At 36.7% G+C, this 18,630-nt stretch overlaps 1 pseudogene; it reads left to right on the plus strand.

Moving 5' to 3' along the window:
- LOC127223230 (G-rich sequence factor 1-like) overlaps nucleotides 1-15,885 on the plus strand; it is a 60,068-nt pseudogene extending 44,183 nt beyond the window's left edge.
- The last annotated feature ends 2,745 nt before the right edge of the window (nucleotides 15,886-18,630 follow it).

Below are 18,630 nucleotides of genomic sequence, written 5' to 3' on the forward strand. Positions count from 1 at the left end.
TCAGAAGCAACCTAGATGCTTCTCAACTGAAGAATGGATGGAGAAAATGTGGTACATTTGCACAATGGAGTACTACTCAGCAGAAAAACACAATGGAATCACGAAATTCCAAAGGAAATGGATGGAACTACAAGAAGTCATCCTGAGTGAAGTAACCCAGTCACAAAAAGACAAACATGATATGTACTCACTCATAAATGGATTTTAGACATAGAGCAAAATATTTCCAGGCTACATTGATACTGCCAGATTTGCTATAAAACAAGGAGGACCCTAAGAGAGTCAGTCATACATGATCCCCTCGAGATGTGAAAAGGATAAGATCTCCAGAGCAAATTGGGAGCATGGGGAAATGGGAGAGTAAGTTAGGGGAAAGAAAAAGAGAAAAGAAGAGGGGAGTGGTGTGCATGAGGAACCAGGAAAATTGAAAGGGAGAAAGAATAGAGGAGACCAAGAAAAGAGATAATAGAGGGAGATGTTATATATTTAAGGAGAAATCTGGCACTAAGGAAATGCCCAGAGATCGACAAGGATGATCCCAACCAACAATACAAGCAAGAGTGGAGAGGCTACATTAACCACCACCACCCCACCATAATGAGATTGATGGCTAGCTTATATGTGATCGAGCTCATCTAGTAGCTGAAGGAAGCATAAGCATATTCCCACAGAATAACTACTGGAATCCAGTTGCAGACTGGGAAGATTGATAAGCACACCCACTGAATGTGGGCAGTCTATGGAGACTCCAGTAGTGGGTCAGTATTTATCACTAGTATACAGATGAACTTCAGGAGGCTATACCACACAAAGGGATACTTTTTCAGGCTAGACACATGGGGGATGGCCTAAGACTTTGAAGACCCAAAAATGGAAGGCCTCATCCTCCCTGGGGAGCAAAAAGTGGATAGTCTGGGGATTGGAGGGAGAGATAGTAGAGGATGGGAGGCTTATGGAACTGGAATTGACATGTAAAACTAAAATTTGAATTAAAAAAAAAAAAAAGAAGTGAGAAGTATCCTAATTGATAATTTACTGACTCAAGATGTTTGGCCCTGTCTGTTAAATAAACAGTTCTAAATCCTATTAACCTATGAAAGAAAATGAAACTGCCACTGGTAAATTTTTCAATTTAGGTATGAGGTTACAATTATTAAAAAAAAATAGCACATAAAAATTTGTTTTTAACATTTACAAACTTAATCACCCTCAAAAATTTTGAGACATATTTATCTAGTGCAATATTTAATCTGTGTTATATTTCATTTTCTCTTTAATTTTTGAAATATTTGATAAGGACAAAGCACAAGTTATAAACATGTCATAAATTGTATTGTAGATAACTGAAATGTGGACAAGATGAAAAACAGTTCCATAATTTTACTGGGTTTTCGAGACAGGGTTTCTCTGTGTATCTTTGGAGACTGTTTTGGCACTTGCTCTATAGATCAGGCTGGCCTCAAATTCACATATATCTGTCTGCCTCTGCCTTTCAAGTGCTTGGATTAAAGGACAACACTGACCAGCTCTCAGTTTCATATTCTTTATTTTTTATTTATTTTTTTTAGTTTTAATTATTTTTTATATTTTTATATCGATTCTAGTTCCCTCCAACTGCCATCCTGAAGCGACACCTACACACTTACAGACCCCTCCCCATCCTATCCCCCATCTATACTCCAGGGAGGGATGATCACAGTCTGTCAAATCATTTGTGGTAGGGCCTAGACCCCTGCCCTGTGTCTCTAGGCTAAGGAAGTATGCCTTCGTGGTAAATGGGCTTCTGAAATCCATTCTTGCATTAGGGATTCATCCTGCTTCCATTGTCAGAGGTACCTTAAATTTCTGAGCCCTCATAAATGAAACCCATATTCAAGTAGAAGGTTCTATCTTATACTTGTTTCCTAGATAGCAGTCTGGGGTTCACGAGTTGCTCCTTGGTCAGGACAGCTGTTCCTGTGGGTTTTTCCAGCCTGGTCATCACTTTTCTCATCATTTCTCTCTCTTTACAACTGGATTTCAGAATATGGGCCCAGTATTCAGCTGTGGGTGTCTGCTTCTGCTTACATCAGCTGCTCAATGAGGGTTCTAGGATGGCATATTAGGTAGTCATCAGTCTCATTATCAGGGAAGGACATTTAAGGAATCCTCTCCATGATTGCTTAGCTTGATATTTGTGGTCATCCTTGTAGTCTCTGGACATTTCCCTAGTATGAGATTTCACTTTAAAAATATAATGCCCCCCCTCTATTATTGTATATATTCTGCTCTGACTCAATTTTACTGTTCCCTCATGTTCTTTCCTCCATTTCTCATTCTCTCCATCTGCCCCCCACCCTGCTCCCAATTTGATCAGGATATCTTATCCTTTTCCCATTCTGTGAGGGACCATGTATATAAAGGTATATAAAGGAGATACAATTGGAAAGGAAGAAGTCAAAATTTCACTATTAGATGATATGGTACTTTTGATAAGATACCAAAAAGCCTCTACCAGGGAACTCCTACAGATGATAAACACCATCAGCAAAGTGACAGGATACATGACTAAGTCACAGAAAAAAAAAAACAGTACAAGTGAAAGACCTGTATAGCAGTATAGCAAGACCTTTGAGTATCTCAAGATAGGAAATAAAGAGGATAGCAGAAATTGGAAAAATTTCTCATGTTCATGAATAGGCACGATAATCCCAGTAAAAATAGCAATCTTTCCAAATGTAATCTACAGATTCAATGCAATAGCCATCAAAATCCAAGTACAATACTTCCTAGACCTTGAAAGAACTATACTCAACTTTACATGGAAAAATAAAAGACCCAGGATAGCCAAAAGACCCCTGCACAATAATGAAACTTCCAGAGTACTATAACTTGTACAGTAAAGAAACTTCCCTGACTTCAAGATCTACTATACAGCTATAGTCCTGAAAAGAGCTTGGAGTGGGACATAAATAGAGCAATGGAATCAAATTGAAAATACTAATATTAGCCCAAACAACTATGAAGACCTGATTTTTGACAAAGCAACTAAGATTATTCAATGGAAAAAATAAAGCATCTTCAGCAAATGGTGCTGATACAACTAGATCCTCGTGTTTAGAATACTGCAGAAAGATCCATGTGTATTGCCATGAACAAAACTTAAGTCCAAATGGATCAAAGACCTCAACATATATCCAACTGCACTGAATCTCTTAGAAGAGAATGTGGGAGGTACCCTTGAACAAATGGTACAAGAGACTGCTTCTTGAACATAATACCAGCAGCACAGATTCTGTGATCGACAATTAATGAGATGTCCTGAAACTAAGAAATTTCTGTAAAGCAAAGGACACAGTCAGCAAGACAAAATGGCATTCCACAGAGTGGGAAAATATCTTATTCAACCACATATCTGACAGAGGGCCGATGCCCAACATATACAAAGAACTCAAGAAGCTGGTAAGCAGAACATCAAATAACCTAATAAAAAAGGGAGGTATAGAACTAGATAGAGAACTCTGAATGGAGGAATCTAAAATGGCCATAAGACACTCAAGAAAGTGCTCAACATCCTTTACCATCAGGGATATGCAAATCCAGGCAACTCTGAGATATCATCTTTGTCCTATCAGAATGGCTAAAATCAAAACCACCAATTACAGTTTATGCTATAGTGGATGTGAAGCATGTAGAACACTCCTCCACTGCTGGTGGGAGTGCAAACTTTTATAGCCACTTTGGAAAGCATGATGTCAGTTCAGAAAAATATGAATCTGTCTACAAAAAGATCAAACAATCCCACTCTTAGGCATATACCCAAAGGATACACAATCATACAACAAGAACATTTGTTCAACTATGTTCATAGCAGCATTATTTGTAATACCATAACCTGGAAGCAACCTAGATGTCCTTTGACTGAAGAATGGATAAAGAAAATATGGTACATCCAAACAGAGGAGTACTACACAGTGGGGAAAAATATGGAATCATGAAATGTGATGGCAAATGGATGGAACTAGAAAAATACCGTCATGTGAAGTAACCCAGTCTCAAAAGGGCAAACATGGTATGCATTCACTCATATATGGATTTTAGACATATAGCAAAGGATCATCAGCCTACAAGCCACACAGCCAGAGAAGCTAGGAAAAAGGTGGACCCTGTGAGGGACATACATATTCCCTCAGTTCCACATTTTTAAACAAAAAAAAAATAAAATAAAAATTTTAAAGGACATTACTAAGTAAATGATAAAATAATATGTGAATTGAATGCTGTGAGACAGGTCTTATTTAAATTTTAGCATAAGAGCAAAATTTGGCATAGAATGTTGCTTGTGTTTGCTCTGCTAAATCACAATAGGGAAGAAAACTAACTGTTATTTATTAGATTTTGTGTTTACTTGTTTAAAAAGAGAGGTTATGTCTACATATATGAGAACATGGAAACAACTATTTGAACATACTCCCATTTATACAGAACAGAGTTTTTATTTATTCATGTATTTAACAGTTCACTCATTGAGTTTTAGTGAATTAAAAAATCTTATAAAATCCTAAATCATGTCTTAAAATAATTAATGTAAAATTGTTCATCAATAAAGAATTTAAGGGTCTTGCTAGAAACATAAATAAAAATTAATATTTATGACCCACTGTGACCTACAATGATTTTCAGGGAACCAATAAAGAGAAGAAAGATACATTAACATAATACTCAAAATTAACTCAGATTATGATAATACAAGTAATTTACATAGCCAAAAATGTATACAGTTATACACATATAAAGGAAATACATAATTGTGTAACAGTATTTTATTTACATTTCTCTGCCTACTTCTAAATCATATAATATTATGCTTAACTCAAAAATCATTCAAGAATTTTCTCTTTCATATTTAATTCTAGATTTGTAAAAGGATAAACAAAAATACATATATGGATCTCTCATATATGCATTTTCTAATGCTCAGGGTTCTATTATTAATGTCTTACTTTTGACACAATTAATAAACTAGTAGTGATGCACAGGAGTATTAACTCACCAGGGACTGTATATACATAAAGAAAATCAACTATTCATCTTTGATCACTTATGAATTTCTAATAGTGCCTTAACTATGTGCAGAACTTAGATGACACCATCCTCTTCCATGACATGACTCTGTCTGGCTTGACCCTGTGAAAGTCATGTGTTTGCTGTCACAACCATCTTTAACTCCCTAGACACCACTACTTTGCTACATCCAGCAAACACTACTTTTATATAGTAATCTGCCTTCTCTGATTTTTATGATATTCCTTGTCTCTCTTTCACAATAAACCCTAAGCATTGGGAGGTTTGAGTGTGAGATATCCATAGAATAGAATGCTGTGCAGTCTTTTATTCTCTGTATATTAAACAACAGTGGGTCTCTGTATTTATCACCATATAATACAAAAAGAATTTTGTCTGAGGTATCCTGAGGCATCCCCTAATTTTTAGGTAAACAAAAGTCATTGTGTGTCGTTTCAATACTGTTTCCATTAGCATAATAACAGGAAATTCACAAATAAGGGCCTATGACATATCTATACACACTTTTTTTTCTGTATTAACAATTTCAGACACAGACTTCATCTTTTGAAATGGGTCTTAAATCCAATTGCTATCACTATTGTAGCAGTGCACTTAATCTGAAAAACAATTGTCATTTTAGCTCACAGGGTTCATAGTTTGGTAAGGTTAATAAATAACTTTTTCTCCTGGTAGCATATTCCAGTTGAGTACCCACTTGACTTGATCACGTAGTTTAAATTTAATCCTGTTTTGTTTGTATGGATTTTTTTTTTAATCTGGTAGTACCCACATTTGGTTGAAAGATGTTTAGAATTGTGATGTTGTCCTTGTAAACAGTAAGGAACGAATGATGAAGATCAATCCTCTATCTTTCTGAGCATGAGATTCACAAGGCAAAACCTTCAAATTAAGAAACATTTTTAAATCAATTTTTCAAAATCCCAAAATGAGAAGATTACAAACAAATAGACAAAGTAGATAAGCCTAAATTTGTTTTGTTTCACCTTGAACTTTTAATTATAGAGTATCTTTAAAGTCATTAATGACCAACCCAAGAATGAGTAATATTTTTAGGTAGAAATCTAATAGTCTCACTTTCCAGAATAATGTAGATTTGCAATTAAACTGCAGCAACCAACTTAGTGGTTATATTGTGAGATTCTTTGTAATTGTCAAACTCTTAGACATTCTTTAGCATGTGTCAAAACCAAGGTTATTTGTCCCTAAATATGTGTTTCTCTGTTCAGTTAGCTAAATAACACTTGTAAACATTTCATCATCATCTGTGATTTGAGAAACAAAAATTTAAATATGTGAAAATCAATTCATTGTATAATAATAGAAAACCAAAATGTTTATCTTAGATAATTTACAGATGTACTTCTGAAATTTTTGTGCAGCTAGCTACTTGAAATAATTCTATTTTCAAACCTCACTTAATTACCAATCATCTTATAATTTCTCAGTTGAACCCTCAACAATAGTCAGTATCACCTAAATGGAGAAATTAAAAACAGAACATCAAGCTGTTTTACTTCAAGGCTCATTTAATATAAGTAATCACTATGGCAACAAACAATAAACAATTAAAAAGAGATCCCATTTATATGATATATATCAAGTATTTTAATTGTCTTCATTAGGGATGCATGAAAAGCCAAAAATGTCTTCTGGTGGCAGAATGTAATGATCCAAGATATAAATACATTATCAAGGGACAAAAATAGCCCATAAAATGCTTTCTGATTTGTCACCTGGAAACAGCAGCATTTCTCTATGACATCATTGTAATTGTCAAAACTTTAATTTAATTATTAAATGTGCAGTTGATGAAAATACAGCCTGGGCAACGAAGACCAATTGACAGCAAAGATTATCCTGAGAGCTGTTTAAATTGTTTATCACTAAGGGAATCTTGATAAATGCTTTTTATGTACAAGGAAATTACAGACAGACAGCGAGCATTATAGCACAAAGAGTACAAGACTCTTTTTTAAAAGTTGGTTATACTTTTATTCAAAATTTCTTGGGTTTTGGCCGTATTGATATTGGGGTCTGTATAGTCTTGGCATCAGATAGTGAGTAGTGTATTGTAGAATTTAAACTAGAGCCTTTATCTTCTACTAATAAACTTTTTATATTAACTCTTTTAAAGATAAGCAAAACCTGTCTCTACGAAATAGAGATCCCTTGTAAAGAAGATCATCTCTTGCCAAGACAAACAGGTTATTTAACATGACTTTTCATATTCAGACATATGTCCTAGAGAGATTCAAGCATAGGAGTTGTAATCATGCAAAATTAGCACAAATATTTTAAGTCAGCATTTATTTTAAAACCTTAAAAATGATACATTTTACATCTAAGTTTACTATATTATTCTTAATCCACGCACCCAAATTTATATTACAATAAAGTTCTCCTAGTTATCACCCCTGTCTTTGGTCTCTGCTTTTTTTATAAGTAATATGAAAGCAAGTATGAAGAATATTCACCTGATTTTATAATTCATTTACACAAATTTTACCTCAACAGTAAGTGGTGTCTAATGTTTGAAAATATTACTAGAGAATTATTACTTAATCAACGTCAAGTTTTCTGGGAAAATAAATGAGCATTTTAAGTCATATATAACTATTGCAAGTATTGGACACTATATTTGCTCCTTTTATGGTATTAGGAAGAGAAAATAATATATGCCTTAAGTTATAAAGAGCCTGCTAAGCATACCCTATGCCAGCTGAGTAGACTATCTAAATACCAAAACTAACAGGCAGTATAGTACTAAAATTTATACATTGCTTATGTTTCCCCTGACCCCTCATTTGTCATTGGAAAACAAGAAACAGAACCAAATTAGAAAATTTTATCTTCTTCTTAGCATGTGCTATCATAACTATGGTACATAGAATTAATTTTCAGTACTTATTTAACGAGAACTGTTTTATTTTTCTGTAGAAAACCAGAGGCAGCAGAAAGCACTTGGGAATGGATAAGGAAGCTATCTTCCAACACTCTTCTAACATGTAATTGATGAGTATTTTTTAGTATGCATTCCCCATTGATTTTCTTGCAATACTTTTGCTTGAAGGAAATTCAGTTTGAGTACTTCTGCCAAAAGGAAATTTGCCAGACTGTTAGCCTGTTTGAATGTGCAGCTGCAGAGAACAGGTGATGGCCTTTATCAAGTTATGAAATCTGTGTACCTTGATTTCAAAATCCAATTGTGGGAAGACTTTAAATCTTAGCATTATTCTGAACAGAGTGATGAACTTGGTTCAATGTTATAAAATGTGGCATCTCTTCAGAGTATTCTACCTTTGTGTAGTGGTGCCTTCAAAGTGTCAAGATGCAACAGAAGTCCTTCTAGGTAGCAGTACAGTATCAGTAATAGACACGGAAGAAGCCCTCATTTTCCATAATAGACTGATAAGTTAATTTTATTTTTAATGGAAAATCTCATATAAATTATCATAATTTATGTTTTAGTAATGTCAACAAATCAATGCCCTAGGCATTTGTTTCTAAGTATATAAGTTAATATTTCCAAGAAAAATATTTGTAGATTTTCAGGACCAGGAAATATATATTTATATGTCAATTGGCAAGCAATGGTTTATGAAAACTAATATAGAATATTAATGTAAAGAAAAATACTCATCTAAATAAGTGAACCAACAGCTGCTGTATTCAGCATCATCAAATCTCATAAATATTCTCTAAAAGTTAAGTGTAAAATAATGTACACTGTAAATCATGCATCTCATTTCACTGACTATATTTCATTTTGTTACTGAAAATATAAGAAAAAAAAAGACATGTTTGTGTTTTATATGGGAGATACTTGACTAAAAATAGGAAGCATAACCACTGTTTTTAGAATGTTTTTTCATACACTAAAATACAGACAATTATTTCCAAAGCTCACTTGTTTAATCACATGTAGTAGTTTCAGTAAAATGTTAAAACATTACATGTACAGAGCGAACTGTCCACCCTAATTGGGAGACTTCTTGGAGCAACTCTGAACAAAGGAGACCTGCCTATCCATGCTGGACCACCCGAAATTTCCACCTGCTTGGTCTCTGACCCAATGGACAGTCCTCTGCTGGAGTTCCAGGCCCCTCCCAGAGTTCTGCCTATCTCTGAGGGTCCACTCTGAGTTCCTGCCAGCAAGATCCTTGACCCCCAAAGCAGGGCCTTTGCTAAAGAAAGAGGCCTGAGCTGGAGAGTCCCAGTTTCCAGTGAGATCAGATTATCCTGCAGAAACTTCCCAAGTTTCAGCTCAGCCTTTGTCCTCTTCCTCCAGCCATTGGCTAGAGCCATTGGTTAGTGACATTTTCTACTGGATCCTCAGCCCTGACCCCATCCCTGGGACCCTGCCTGTGCAGAAACCTCCTATAGAACTTGGATAATGTAACTACACCAGAAACAAAGGGTAATGCAGAACTAATATATTCACAATACTGCTGCCAACAAAAACCTAAAACAAACAAGCATCCACAATCAATGGTCGTTAATCACCCTCAACATTAATGGTCTTAACTCACCTATAAAAAGACACAGACTAACAGAATGGATATGAAGACAGAATCCATCCTGCTGCATACAAGAAACACATCTAAGCTTCAAAGGTAGACATTACCTCAGAGTAAAGGGATGGGAAAAGATTTTCCAATCAAATGGAACCAAAAAGCAAGCAGTCGTGGCTATCCTAATATCTAACAAGTTAGACTTCAAACCAAAATTGATCAAAAGAGGTGAAGACAGTCATTTCGTATTCATCACAGGAGAAATCCCTCAAAACAAAGTTTCAGTTCTGAACATCTATGCTGCTAATAAAAAGGCACCCACATTCGTCAAAGAAACTCTACTAAAACTCAACTCCCATATAAAACATAACTCCAGGGGCACAGACATTGAGAGAAACAATTAATAAATGGGACCTCTTCAAACTTAGAAGCTTCTGTAAGGCAAAGGACACAGTCGACATGACCAAACTGCAGCTCACAGACTAGGAAAAGATTTTCACCTATCCCGACACAGGGCTGATCTCCAAAATATACAAAGTACTCAATAAACTAGTCAAAAAAAAATAACCCTATTAAAAAATGGGGTACAGAACTGAAGAAAGAATTCTCAATAGAGGAAATCAAAAAGTCTGAAAGGCACATAAGGAAGTGCTCCACATCCTTAGCTATCAGGAAAATGCAAATCAAAACAACTTTGAGATACCATCTTCCTCCTGCCAGCATGGCTAAAATTAGAAACACCAATGATGCCTCAAGTTGGAGAGGATGTGGAGAAAGGAAAACACTCCTCCACTGCTGGTGGGAGTGCAAACTGGTACAGCCATTTTGGTGTATGGTGGTTCCTGTGGAAAATGGGAATTGGTTTACAACAGGACATGGCAATCCCCCTCTTAGGCATATTCCCAAATGATCCACATCCATCAACAAAGACATCTGTTTAAATATGTTCATAGCAGCACTATTTGTAATAGCACGAACCTGGAAGTAACCTATATGCACCTCAATAGAAGGATGGATAATGAAGATGTGGCACATCTACACAATGGTATACTACTCTGCAGAAAAATAATGGTATCTTGAAATTCGCAGGCAAGTGTATGGCACTTGAAGAAACCATCCTGAATGAGGCAGAAAGAGAAACATAGTATGTACTCACTCATATATGGATTTTAGAACTAGAGAAAACGATCACCAGCCTATAATTCACACAACCAGAGGAACTAGGATACAAGGTGTATTCTAAGAGATTCATATAAAATCCCTCACAGAAGCAGGACGGGACAAGTCCCCCAGAGCACAGGGGAAGTAGGGGTGGCAGTGAATGGAGAAAGAAGTAGGAGAAAGCAAGGGGGAGGAAAGGAAAACATGTGCAACCAGGAAGATTGAGCCCAGTTAGGAATAGAAGACAGGAGAGAGAGAGAGAGAGAGAGAGAGAGAGAGAGAGAGAGAGAGAGAGAGAGAATAAAAGAGGAAGCCAATTTTGGTTTGAAGATAAAATTGTACACGAAGAAATGTCTAGAGAATTACAAGACTGCTACCAACTAACAATTTGAGCTTCTGTAGAAAGGCTACCATAAATGACCTTCCCAGATAATGAGATCAACAACTAACTTTTTCATGGAGCCCTCAACTGATGCCTGTTGGAAACAGGAGGAAACACCCAGACATAAACACTGAGTCAAAGTAGAACCCAGATGCAGATGGAGAGGAAAAGACCAGGTCGCAGAAACACATGGAGACTGCTTACCTGAACAAGGAGGAGCTAACAGGCCACCAAACTGAGAGCTGGGAAGCCAGCATGGGACTGACTCAGGCCCCCCTGTATATGGGTTTCAGCCAGAAGGACTGAATAGTCTAAGGGACCTCAGACAGTGGAGCCAGGATGTATCCCTGTTGCACTAAAGGAACTTGTAAACACATCCCCCATGGAGGGATAACTGCCTTAACCTAGAGACAGGAGGGAAGCCCTAGTCCCTACTTCACATGACCTGTCAGATCTACATGACCCCAACTGGATGGAATTCCCATACATATGGAATTTGGGTGGGTGGAATGGGAGGGGAGGGTGATTAGGGTGTATGTGAGAGGGTAGAGAGGGTAAAAGAGAGGGAGGGAGGGATAGGGAACTGGGATTGACATGTAAAATAATATATTACATAAAAAAATGCTTTGACTCCAAAATTTAAGTTCATGGACAAGTTACTGGGGGAAAAGATTTCTATTTTTGTTTCCACAGAAAATGAAAATCTGTGGATTCCTTCCAGACTTATGTGATTTGGTCAAGCCAGACCACCTGAAACAGATTACCAGGTGATCCTACATTCAAAACAGCTGGACAAAGGAGCCTTGCAGACTAAGCCAGGATTTCTGCATCTTCTTCTAATCCTCCATGATAGCGCCCCATAACAGCAGGAATTAGTTTGGAAAGAATGACGCCCAAATTCCTGAATATTGTCTATAAATGTTTGTTTTCATTTATATGGATTTTGTTATATAAAATAAATAAATAAATAAAAATAAATAAAAAAAACACATGTAAATTAACTTTTAAAACTGGAATTTTGTAAGGGCTACAGAGGTGGCTAAAAGTCTAGAGCATTTGCTGCTCTTGCAGTGGACACCTCAAAACAAAATGCAACTCTAGTTCTAGTAGATCCAATACTCTCTTCTAACATATGCAGGCATGCGCATGGTGCAAATGCATGTATGTGTGTGCTCACACATATCTAAAAGTATAGAACTGAATCACTGATAAAAAATATTTTATAATACTTATAAAAATATAACCTAGAATGTTCCATATAACTAGAAACAAAACTTATTCAACAACTTTGGTATTGATGAAAAAGGAACTATGAGTGGTAATTTGTTTGTTTGTGTGTTTACTCTTTTTATCAGAGTTCATCTCAACTGTTTATTGTCTTTGAAGCATATCTAGAATTGATATTATAATTACCATAACCCTGAGTTTACACCAAATGAAATTAATTATTTATTTGATTTAATTTAATTGAGTGTTAGATATTCTTAGGTTCCCACATATTTGCAGTGGGATCACTCACTGTTTGCTCCTTTCTAAGCTGGCGGATGGTCTTCCTGGTTTTCTCTTGTCTCTGCTTCTTGCCATAGACTTATGCTGCCATAGCTATCTTTATGAGAATTCTGGGCATCTAAACTCAAGACATCATGATTACTTTGGAAACAATATTTTCCAATGAGCTATAACCTCAAAACCCAAATATTTTATTCCATGGTTGATTGAATCCATCGATCCAGAGCTCAAGAATCTGAAATCCTATTGTATATTCATTCATGAAGTCTTACTTAAATTTATAGGGCTCAATGTACCCTTATCATGAATTATATAATTTAATAAAGCTGATGTATTAATGAATGTTTCAATCATACATGTATACATCGGTAATCAAGATTAAACAGATACTTAATTCCAGGCATACAGCTCACCAGGTAGAAATACTTGTTGCCAACATCAGACAACCAGAGGTCTGAACCATTTAAAAGATGGTGGGGAGGCTGTAATTTGAGCACTCCTATTTTGGGATAGAATGCAGAATAACTAGAACCTTGAAAAATCACAAGTCATTTATTATTATTAATATTTATATTAATTTCATTATTATTTTATATATTGATCCCAGTTCCCTCTCCCTACCATTCTCCCATTCCCTTCTCCCAACCCCCTTCCCATCCCACTCCCCATCCACTCCACAGGGAGTGGAAGGCCTTCCAGGAAGGATCATCAAAATTTGTCAAGTTATTTGGAGAAAGGCCCTCAGGGAAGAGAATCACAAGTCTTTTAAGCCTGAACTATGCAGCACAGCAGTAAAAAAGGGAAACCTTGCCCCACAAGCTAGAAGGCACAACACATCAATGGTAATTCTAGGCATACACACATATGCTGTCACATACATGCACCATAAAACATTCAAAAAAAAACAAAAACAAAAACAAAAGAAAGAAAGAATGAAAGAAAGAAAAACATTAAAAGACTCAGAAACTAGATAGGAAGCAATGTGGAAACTTGAATGTGCCCACTATAATTTCAAATTAACTTGTATATTAGTGTGTTAGCTCAAATTTAGATATATTTTCGAGTAACATTTTATTTTGCATTATCTTTTAATTTCTGTGGGTGTGGAGCACCTAATTTTATTGCTATTATTTTATTAATTTTAGAGTGTAAACATGAACTATATTGGCTAGTTGTTTTGATAAATTTTCTATACTTTTTAAATTGTGCTTCTCCACAGGAAACACAGATGGTAAACCTAAAATTGTTGATTATAAAAAAATCACAAATGTAAACTGAAATTTATGGAAACAAAAATTATTCCCTTATGGTTTCTAGTACTCTAATAAAGTTTACTAAAATGACAAGTTCTAATTTATTTCTGTTATCTAATAAAATACTGAGTTCCATGAATATGGGGCTGTTCTAGAGGATATGATTTCTGTAAGCTCATATGTTTTATTTTGTAATACAAGAAGCATGTCAGTAATTTTGATAATCACATGGCACATACAATACCAATGTATCAAAAATGTAAGCACACATTCTGAAGCATGATTTCTTATTGGACACAGTGTGTTTAAAAATAAAGAAAACCGTCGCGTGAGCGCCCGGGGATCCGGGGCACGTGCCGCACCCCTGCCTCCCTCCCGCTCTGTCCTTCTATTGGGCACTGGGACAAGGGAAGCTCTCCTGGCCCGGCTTTTCTCCTTGTTTTGTTCCCTCCGAGTCTGGGCGGTTGGGCAGTGAGTCCAAAACCACCTACCTGGAAGACCTCCTGCCCCTACCTGAGTACAAGTTGAGCCCATCCAAATTAGGACAGGAGGTGGACGATGTGTATCTCATTCGAACTCAGGGACTACCTTGGTCCTGCACTGTGAAAGATGTCCTTAACTTTTTCTCAGACTGCAGAATCCGCAACAGTGAGAATGGAATCCATTTCCTCTTAGATAGGGATGGGAAACGAAGGGGTTATTGCAGTAAATAAGGATCAGGATAAACAAATAGGCCGAATAGATGTTTAATCAGGGAGAAATAACTTACAACCTAGACAGATGAACACCAGGAAATTCAACCCGATCCTCTCCTGTCCGAGTCACGCCAGAAAGAGAGCGCCTTCCTGGCCCCCTCCGACCTCCTTCCTCAGGTCACCTCCGCCCATCGCTCCATCCCCCAATGGGCGTGGTCAGTGCTACAGAAGGACTACCTCACTACAAGGGGTGATGCCTTAATTGAGATGGAGTCGGAGCAGGATGTGCAGTAGGCCTTAGAAAAGCACCGGATGTACATGTGACAGCGCTATGTTGACTTATATGAGATAAACGATGAAGATGTGGATGCCTTAATGAAGAGCCTGCATGTCAAGTCTTCACCTGTGGTAAATGACGGCTTGGTCCGCTTGAGAGGACTTTCTTACAGCTGCAACGAGAAAGATATTGTTGACTTCTTTGCAGGACTGGACATAGTAGACATTACTTTTGTGATGGACTATAGAGGAAGAAGAAAAACAGGGGAAGCCTATGTACAGTTTGAAGAACCAGAAATGGCCAACCAAGCGCTTTTAAAGCACAGGGAAGAAATTGATAACAGATACATAGAGATATTTCCAAGCAGAAGGAATGAAGTTCGAACACATGTTGGATCTCATAAGGCAAAGAAAATGGTATCGTCTCCTACTGCTAAATATATAACTGTGCCAGAAGTGGTATTTGAGGAACATGAAATAAATGAGGATATTCGGCCTATGACAGCTTTTGAAAATGATAAAGAGATAGAACTGCCTAAGGAGATGTCATAAAAACTCCCGGAGACTATTGATTATGGATCTACGCCTTCACTCCACTTTGTCCACATGAGAGGATTGCCTTTCCAAGCCAATGCCCAGGACATTATAAATTTCTTTGCTCCGTTGAAGCCTGTGAGACTCACCATGGAGTAAAGCTCTAGTGGGAAGGCCTCCGGAGAAGCTGATGTACACTTTGATACCCATGAGGACGCCATTGCAGCTATGCTCAAGGATCAGTCCCATGTTCAACATAGGTATATTAAGCTGTTCCTAAATTCATGTCCTAAAGGAAAATAAGACTTCATCAGACCCCCAGATGATAAGGGTGAAGCAGGGAGCGCCTCATTTGCACATCTCTCTTGAACATGGGATCTAAAGATCCAGATGACTGGCAGCAACCGCTGGAGAAAGGATCTAGGCATCCAACAATAGTTTCATGGCAGAGTGTTTAGATCAAGAAAGATTCAGTTTGGGATTATGAAATAAGCTACAAAATTTTTTTTTACAATTTTTATTTAATTTTATATAACAAAGACCAATTAAATGAAAACAAACATTTACACACAATATTTGGGAATTTGGGCATAGTTCTTTCCAAACTACTTCCTGCTGGTAAGGGGCGCTGTCTTGGGGAGATTTGAAGAAGATTCAGATATCCTGGCTGTAGTCTGTAGGGCTGTTTTGTCCAGCTGTTTTGAATGTAGGATTAGCTTGTACTCTGTTTCAGGCGGTCTGGTGTGATCAAACCTCATTAGTCTGGAAGGAATCCACATCTTTTCATTTTCTGTGGAAATAAAAATAGAAATCCTTTTCCCCAGTAACTTGTCCTTCAACTTAAATTTTGGAGTCAAAGCATTTTTTTAACAATAAATTAATTCAGTTCTTTTAAAATACTTCTTTAGTCTTCTTTTTTACTTGCTATTATCATAGGAGAAAAAAGGATCTCAGTGTACATTTACTTTGGATATAGGATTAGTGAAAATCATTTCCAAGTCAGTGGGCTTCCATTTGGTCTTGTCAACTGTGTCCTTTGCCATACAGAAGCTTCTAAGTTTGAAGAGGTCCCATTTATTAATTGTTTCTTTCAGTGTCTGTGCCCCTGGAGTTAAGTTCAAGAAGTGGTCTCCTATACCAATTTGTTCAAGGGTACCTCCTACTTTCTCTTTTAAGAGGTTCAATGTGGCTGGATTGATGTTGAGGTCTTTGATCCATTTGGACTTGAGTTTTGTGCATGGTGACAGACATGGTTCTATCTGCAGTCTTCTACATACCCTTATCCAATTGTGCCAGCCCCATTTGTTGAAGATGCTGTCTTTGCCCCATTGTATAATTTTAGCTGTTTTGTCGAAAATCATGTGTTCATAGGTGCATGGATTAATATCAGGATTTTCAATTCGATTCCATTGGTCTACCTGTCTATTTTTATGCCAATACCAGGCTGTTTTCAGAACTATAGCTCTGTAGTAGAGCTTAAAGTCAGGAATGGTGATGCCTCCTGAAGTTCTTTTATTGTATAGGGTTGTTTTGGCTATCCTGGGTCTTTTGTTTTTCCATATAAAGTTGAGTATTATCCTTTCAAGGTCGGTGAAGAATTGTGGTGGGATTTTAATGGGGATTGCATTGAATCTGTAGATTGCTTTTGGTAAGATTGCCATTTTTACTGTTTATCCTACCTAACCAAGAGCATGGGAGATCTTTCCATTTTCTGGTATCTTCTTTAATTTCTTTCTTTAGAGTCACAAAGTTCTTATTATATAAGTCTTTTACTTGTTGGGTAAGCGTTACACCAAGATACTTTATGTTGCTTGTGGCTATTGTAAAGGGTGATGTTTCTCTGATTTCTTTCTCTGCCTCTTTGTTGTCTGAAAAAAATAGGGCTACTGATTTTTTTGAGTTTATCTTGTATCCTGCTAGTTTGCTGAAGATGTTTATCAGCTGTAGGAGTTCCCTGGTAGAGTTTATTGGGTCACTTATGTAAACTATCACATCATCTGCAAATAGAGACAGTTTGACTTCTTCCTTTCCAATTTGGATGCCCTTCATCTGCTTTTGTTGTCTTATAGCATTAGCTAGAACTTCTAGTACGATATTTAAGAGATATGGAGAGAGAGGACAGCGTTGTCTTGTTCCTGATTTTAGAGGAATTGGCTTAAGTTTCTCTCCATTCAGTTTGATGTTGGCAGTTGGTTTGCTGTATATTGCTCTTATTATGTTTAGGTATGTTCCTGTTAACCCTGACCTCTCTAATACCTTTATCATGAAAGGGTGTTGAATTTTGTCGAAGGCTTTTTCCGCATCTAGGGAGATAATCATATGGTTTTTCTTTTTCATTTTGTTTATATGGTGGATCACGTTGATAGATTTTTGTATGTTAAACCATCACTGCAATCCCGGGATGAAGCCTACTTGATCATGGTGGATGATTTCCCTGATGTATTCTTGAATTCGGTTTGCCAGTATTTTATTGAGTATTTTTGCATCAATGTTCATCAGGAATATTGGTCTGTAGTTTTCATTCTTAGTTGTGTCTTTGTGAGGTTTGGGTACCAAAGTTATTGTGGCCTCATAAAAAAGAGTTTGGCAATAAACTTTCTGTTTCTATCTTGTGGAACAGTTTGAGGAGTAGTGGTATTAGTTCTTCCTTGAATGTCTGGTAGCATTCTGCACTGAATCCATGTGGCCCTGGACATTTTTTCGTTGGAAGGCTTTTGATGACTGCTTCTATTTCATTGCGGGTTATAGGTCTATTTAAGTTGTTTGTCTGTTCTTGATTTAATTTTGGTAAGTGATAGTTATCCAGAAATTTGTCCATTTCCTTTGAATTTTCAATTTTTGTGAAATAAAGATTTTCAAAGTATGACCTGAAAATTGTCTGGATTTCCTCTGTGTCTGTTGTTATGTTCCCATTTCGTTTCTGATTTTGTTAATTTGCATGTTCTGTCTCTGCTTTTTCGTTAATTTGGATAAAGGTTTGTCTATCTTGTTGATTTTCTCAAAAAACCAACTCTTTGTTGCATTGATTTTTTGTATTGTTTTCCTGGTTTCTATTTTGTTGATTTCACACCTCAAGTTGATTATTTCCTGTGGTCTATTCCTGAGGGGTGAATTCGCTTCTCTGTTCTAAGGTTTTCAGTTGGACTGTTAATTCTTTTATGTGACTATCCTCTGTTTTCTTCATATGGGCACTTAGTGCAATGAACTTCCCTCGTAGCACTGCTTTCAAGGTGTCCCATAAG

This window comes from Phodopus roborovskii, unplaced genomic scaffold (genome assembly GCF_943737965.1).
Source record: "Phodopus roborovskii unplaced genomic scaffold, PHOROB, whole genome shotgun sequence".
Taxonomy (NCBI): domain Eukaryota; kingdom Metazoa; phylum Chordata; class Mammalia; order Rodentia; family Cricetidae; genus Phodopus; species Phodopus roborovskii.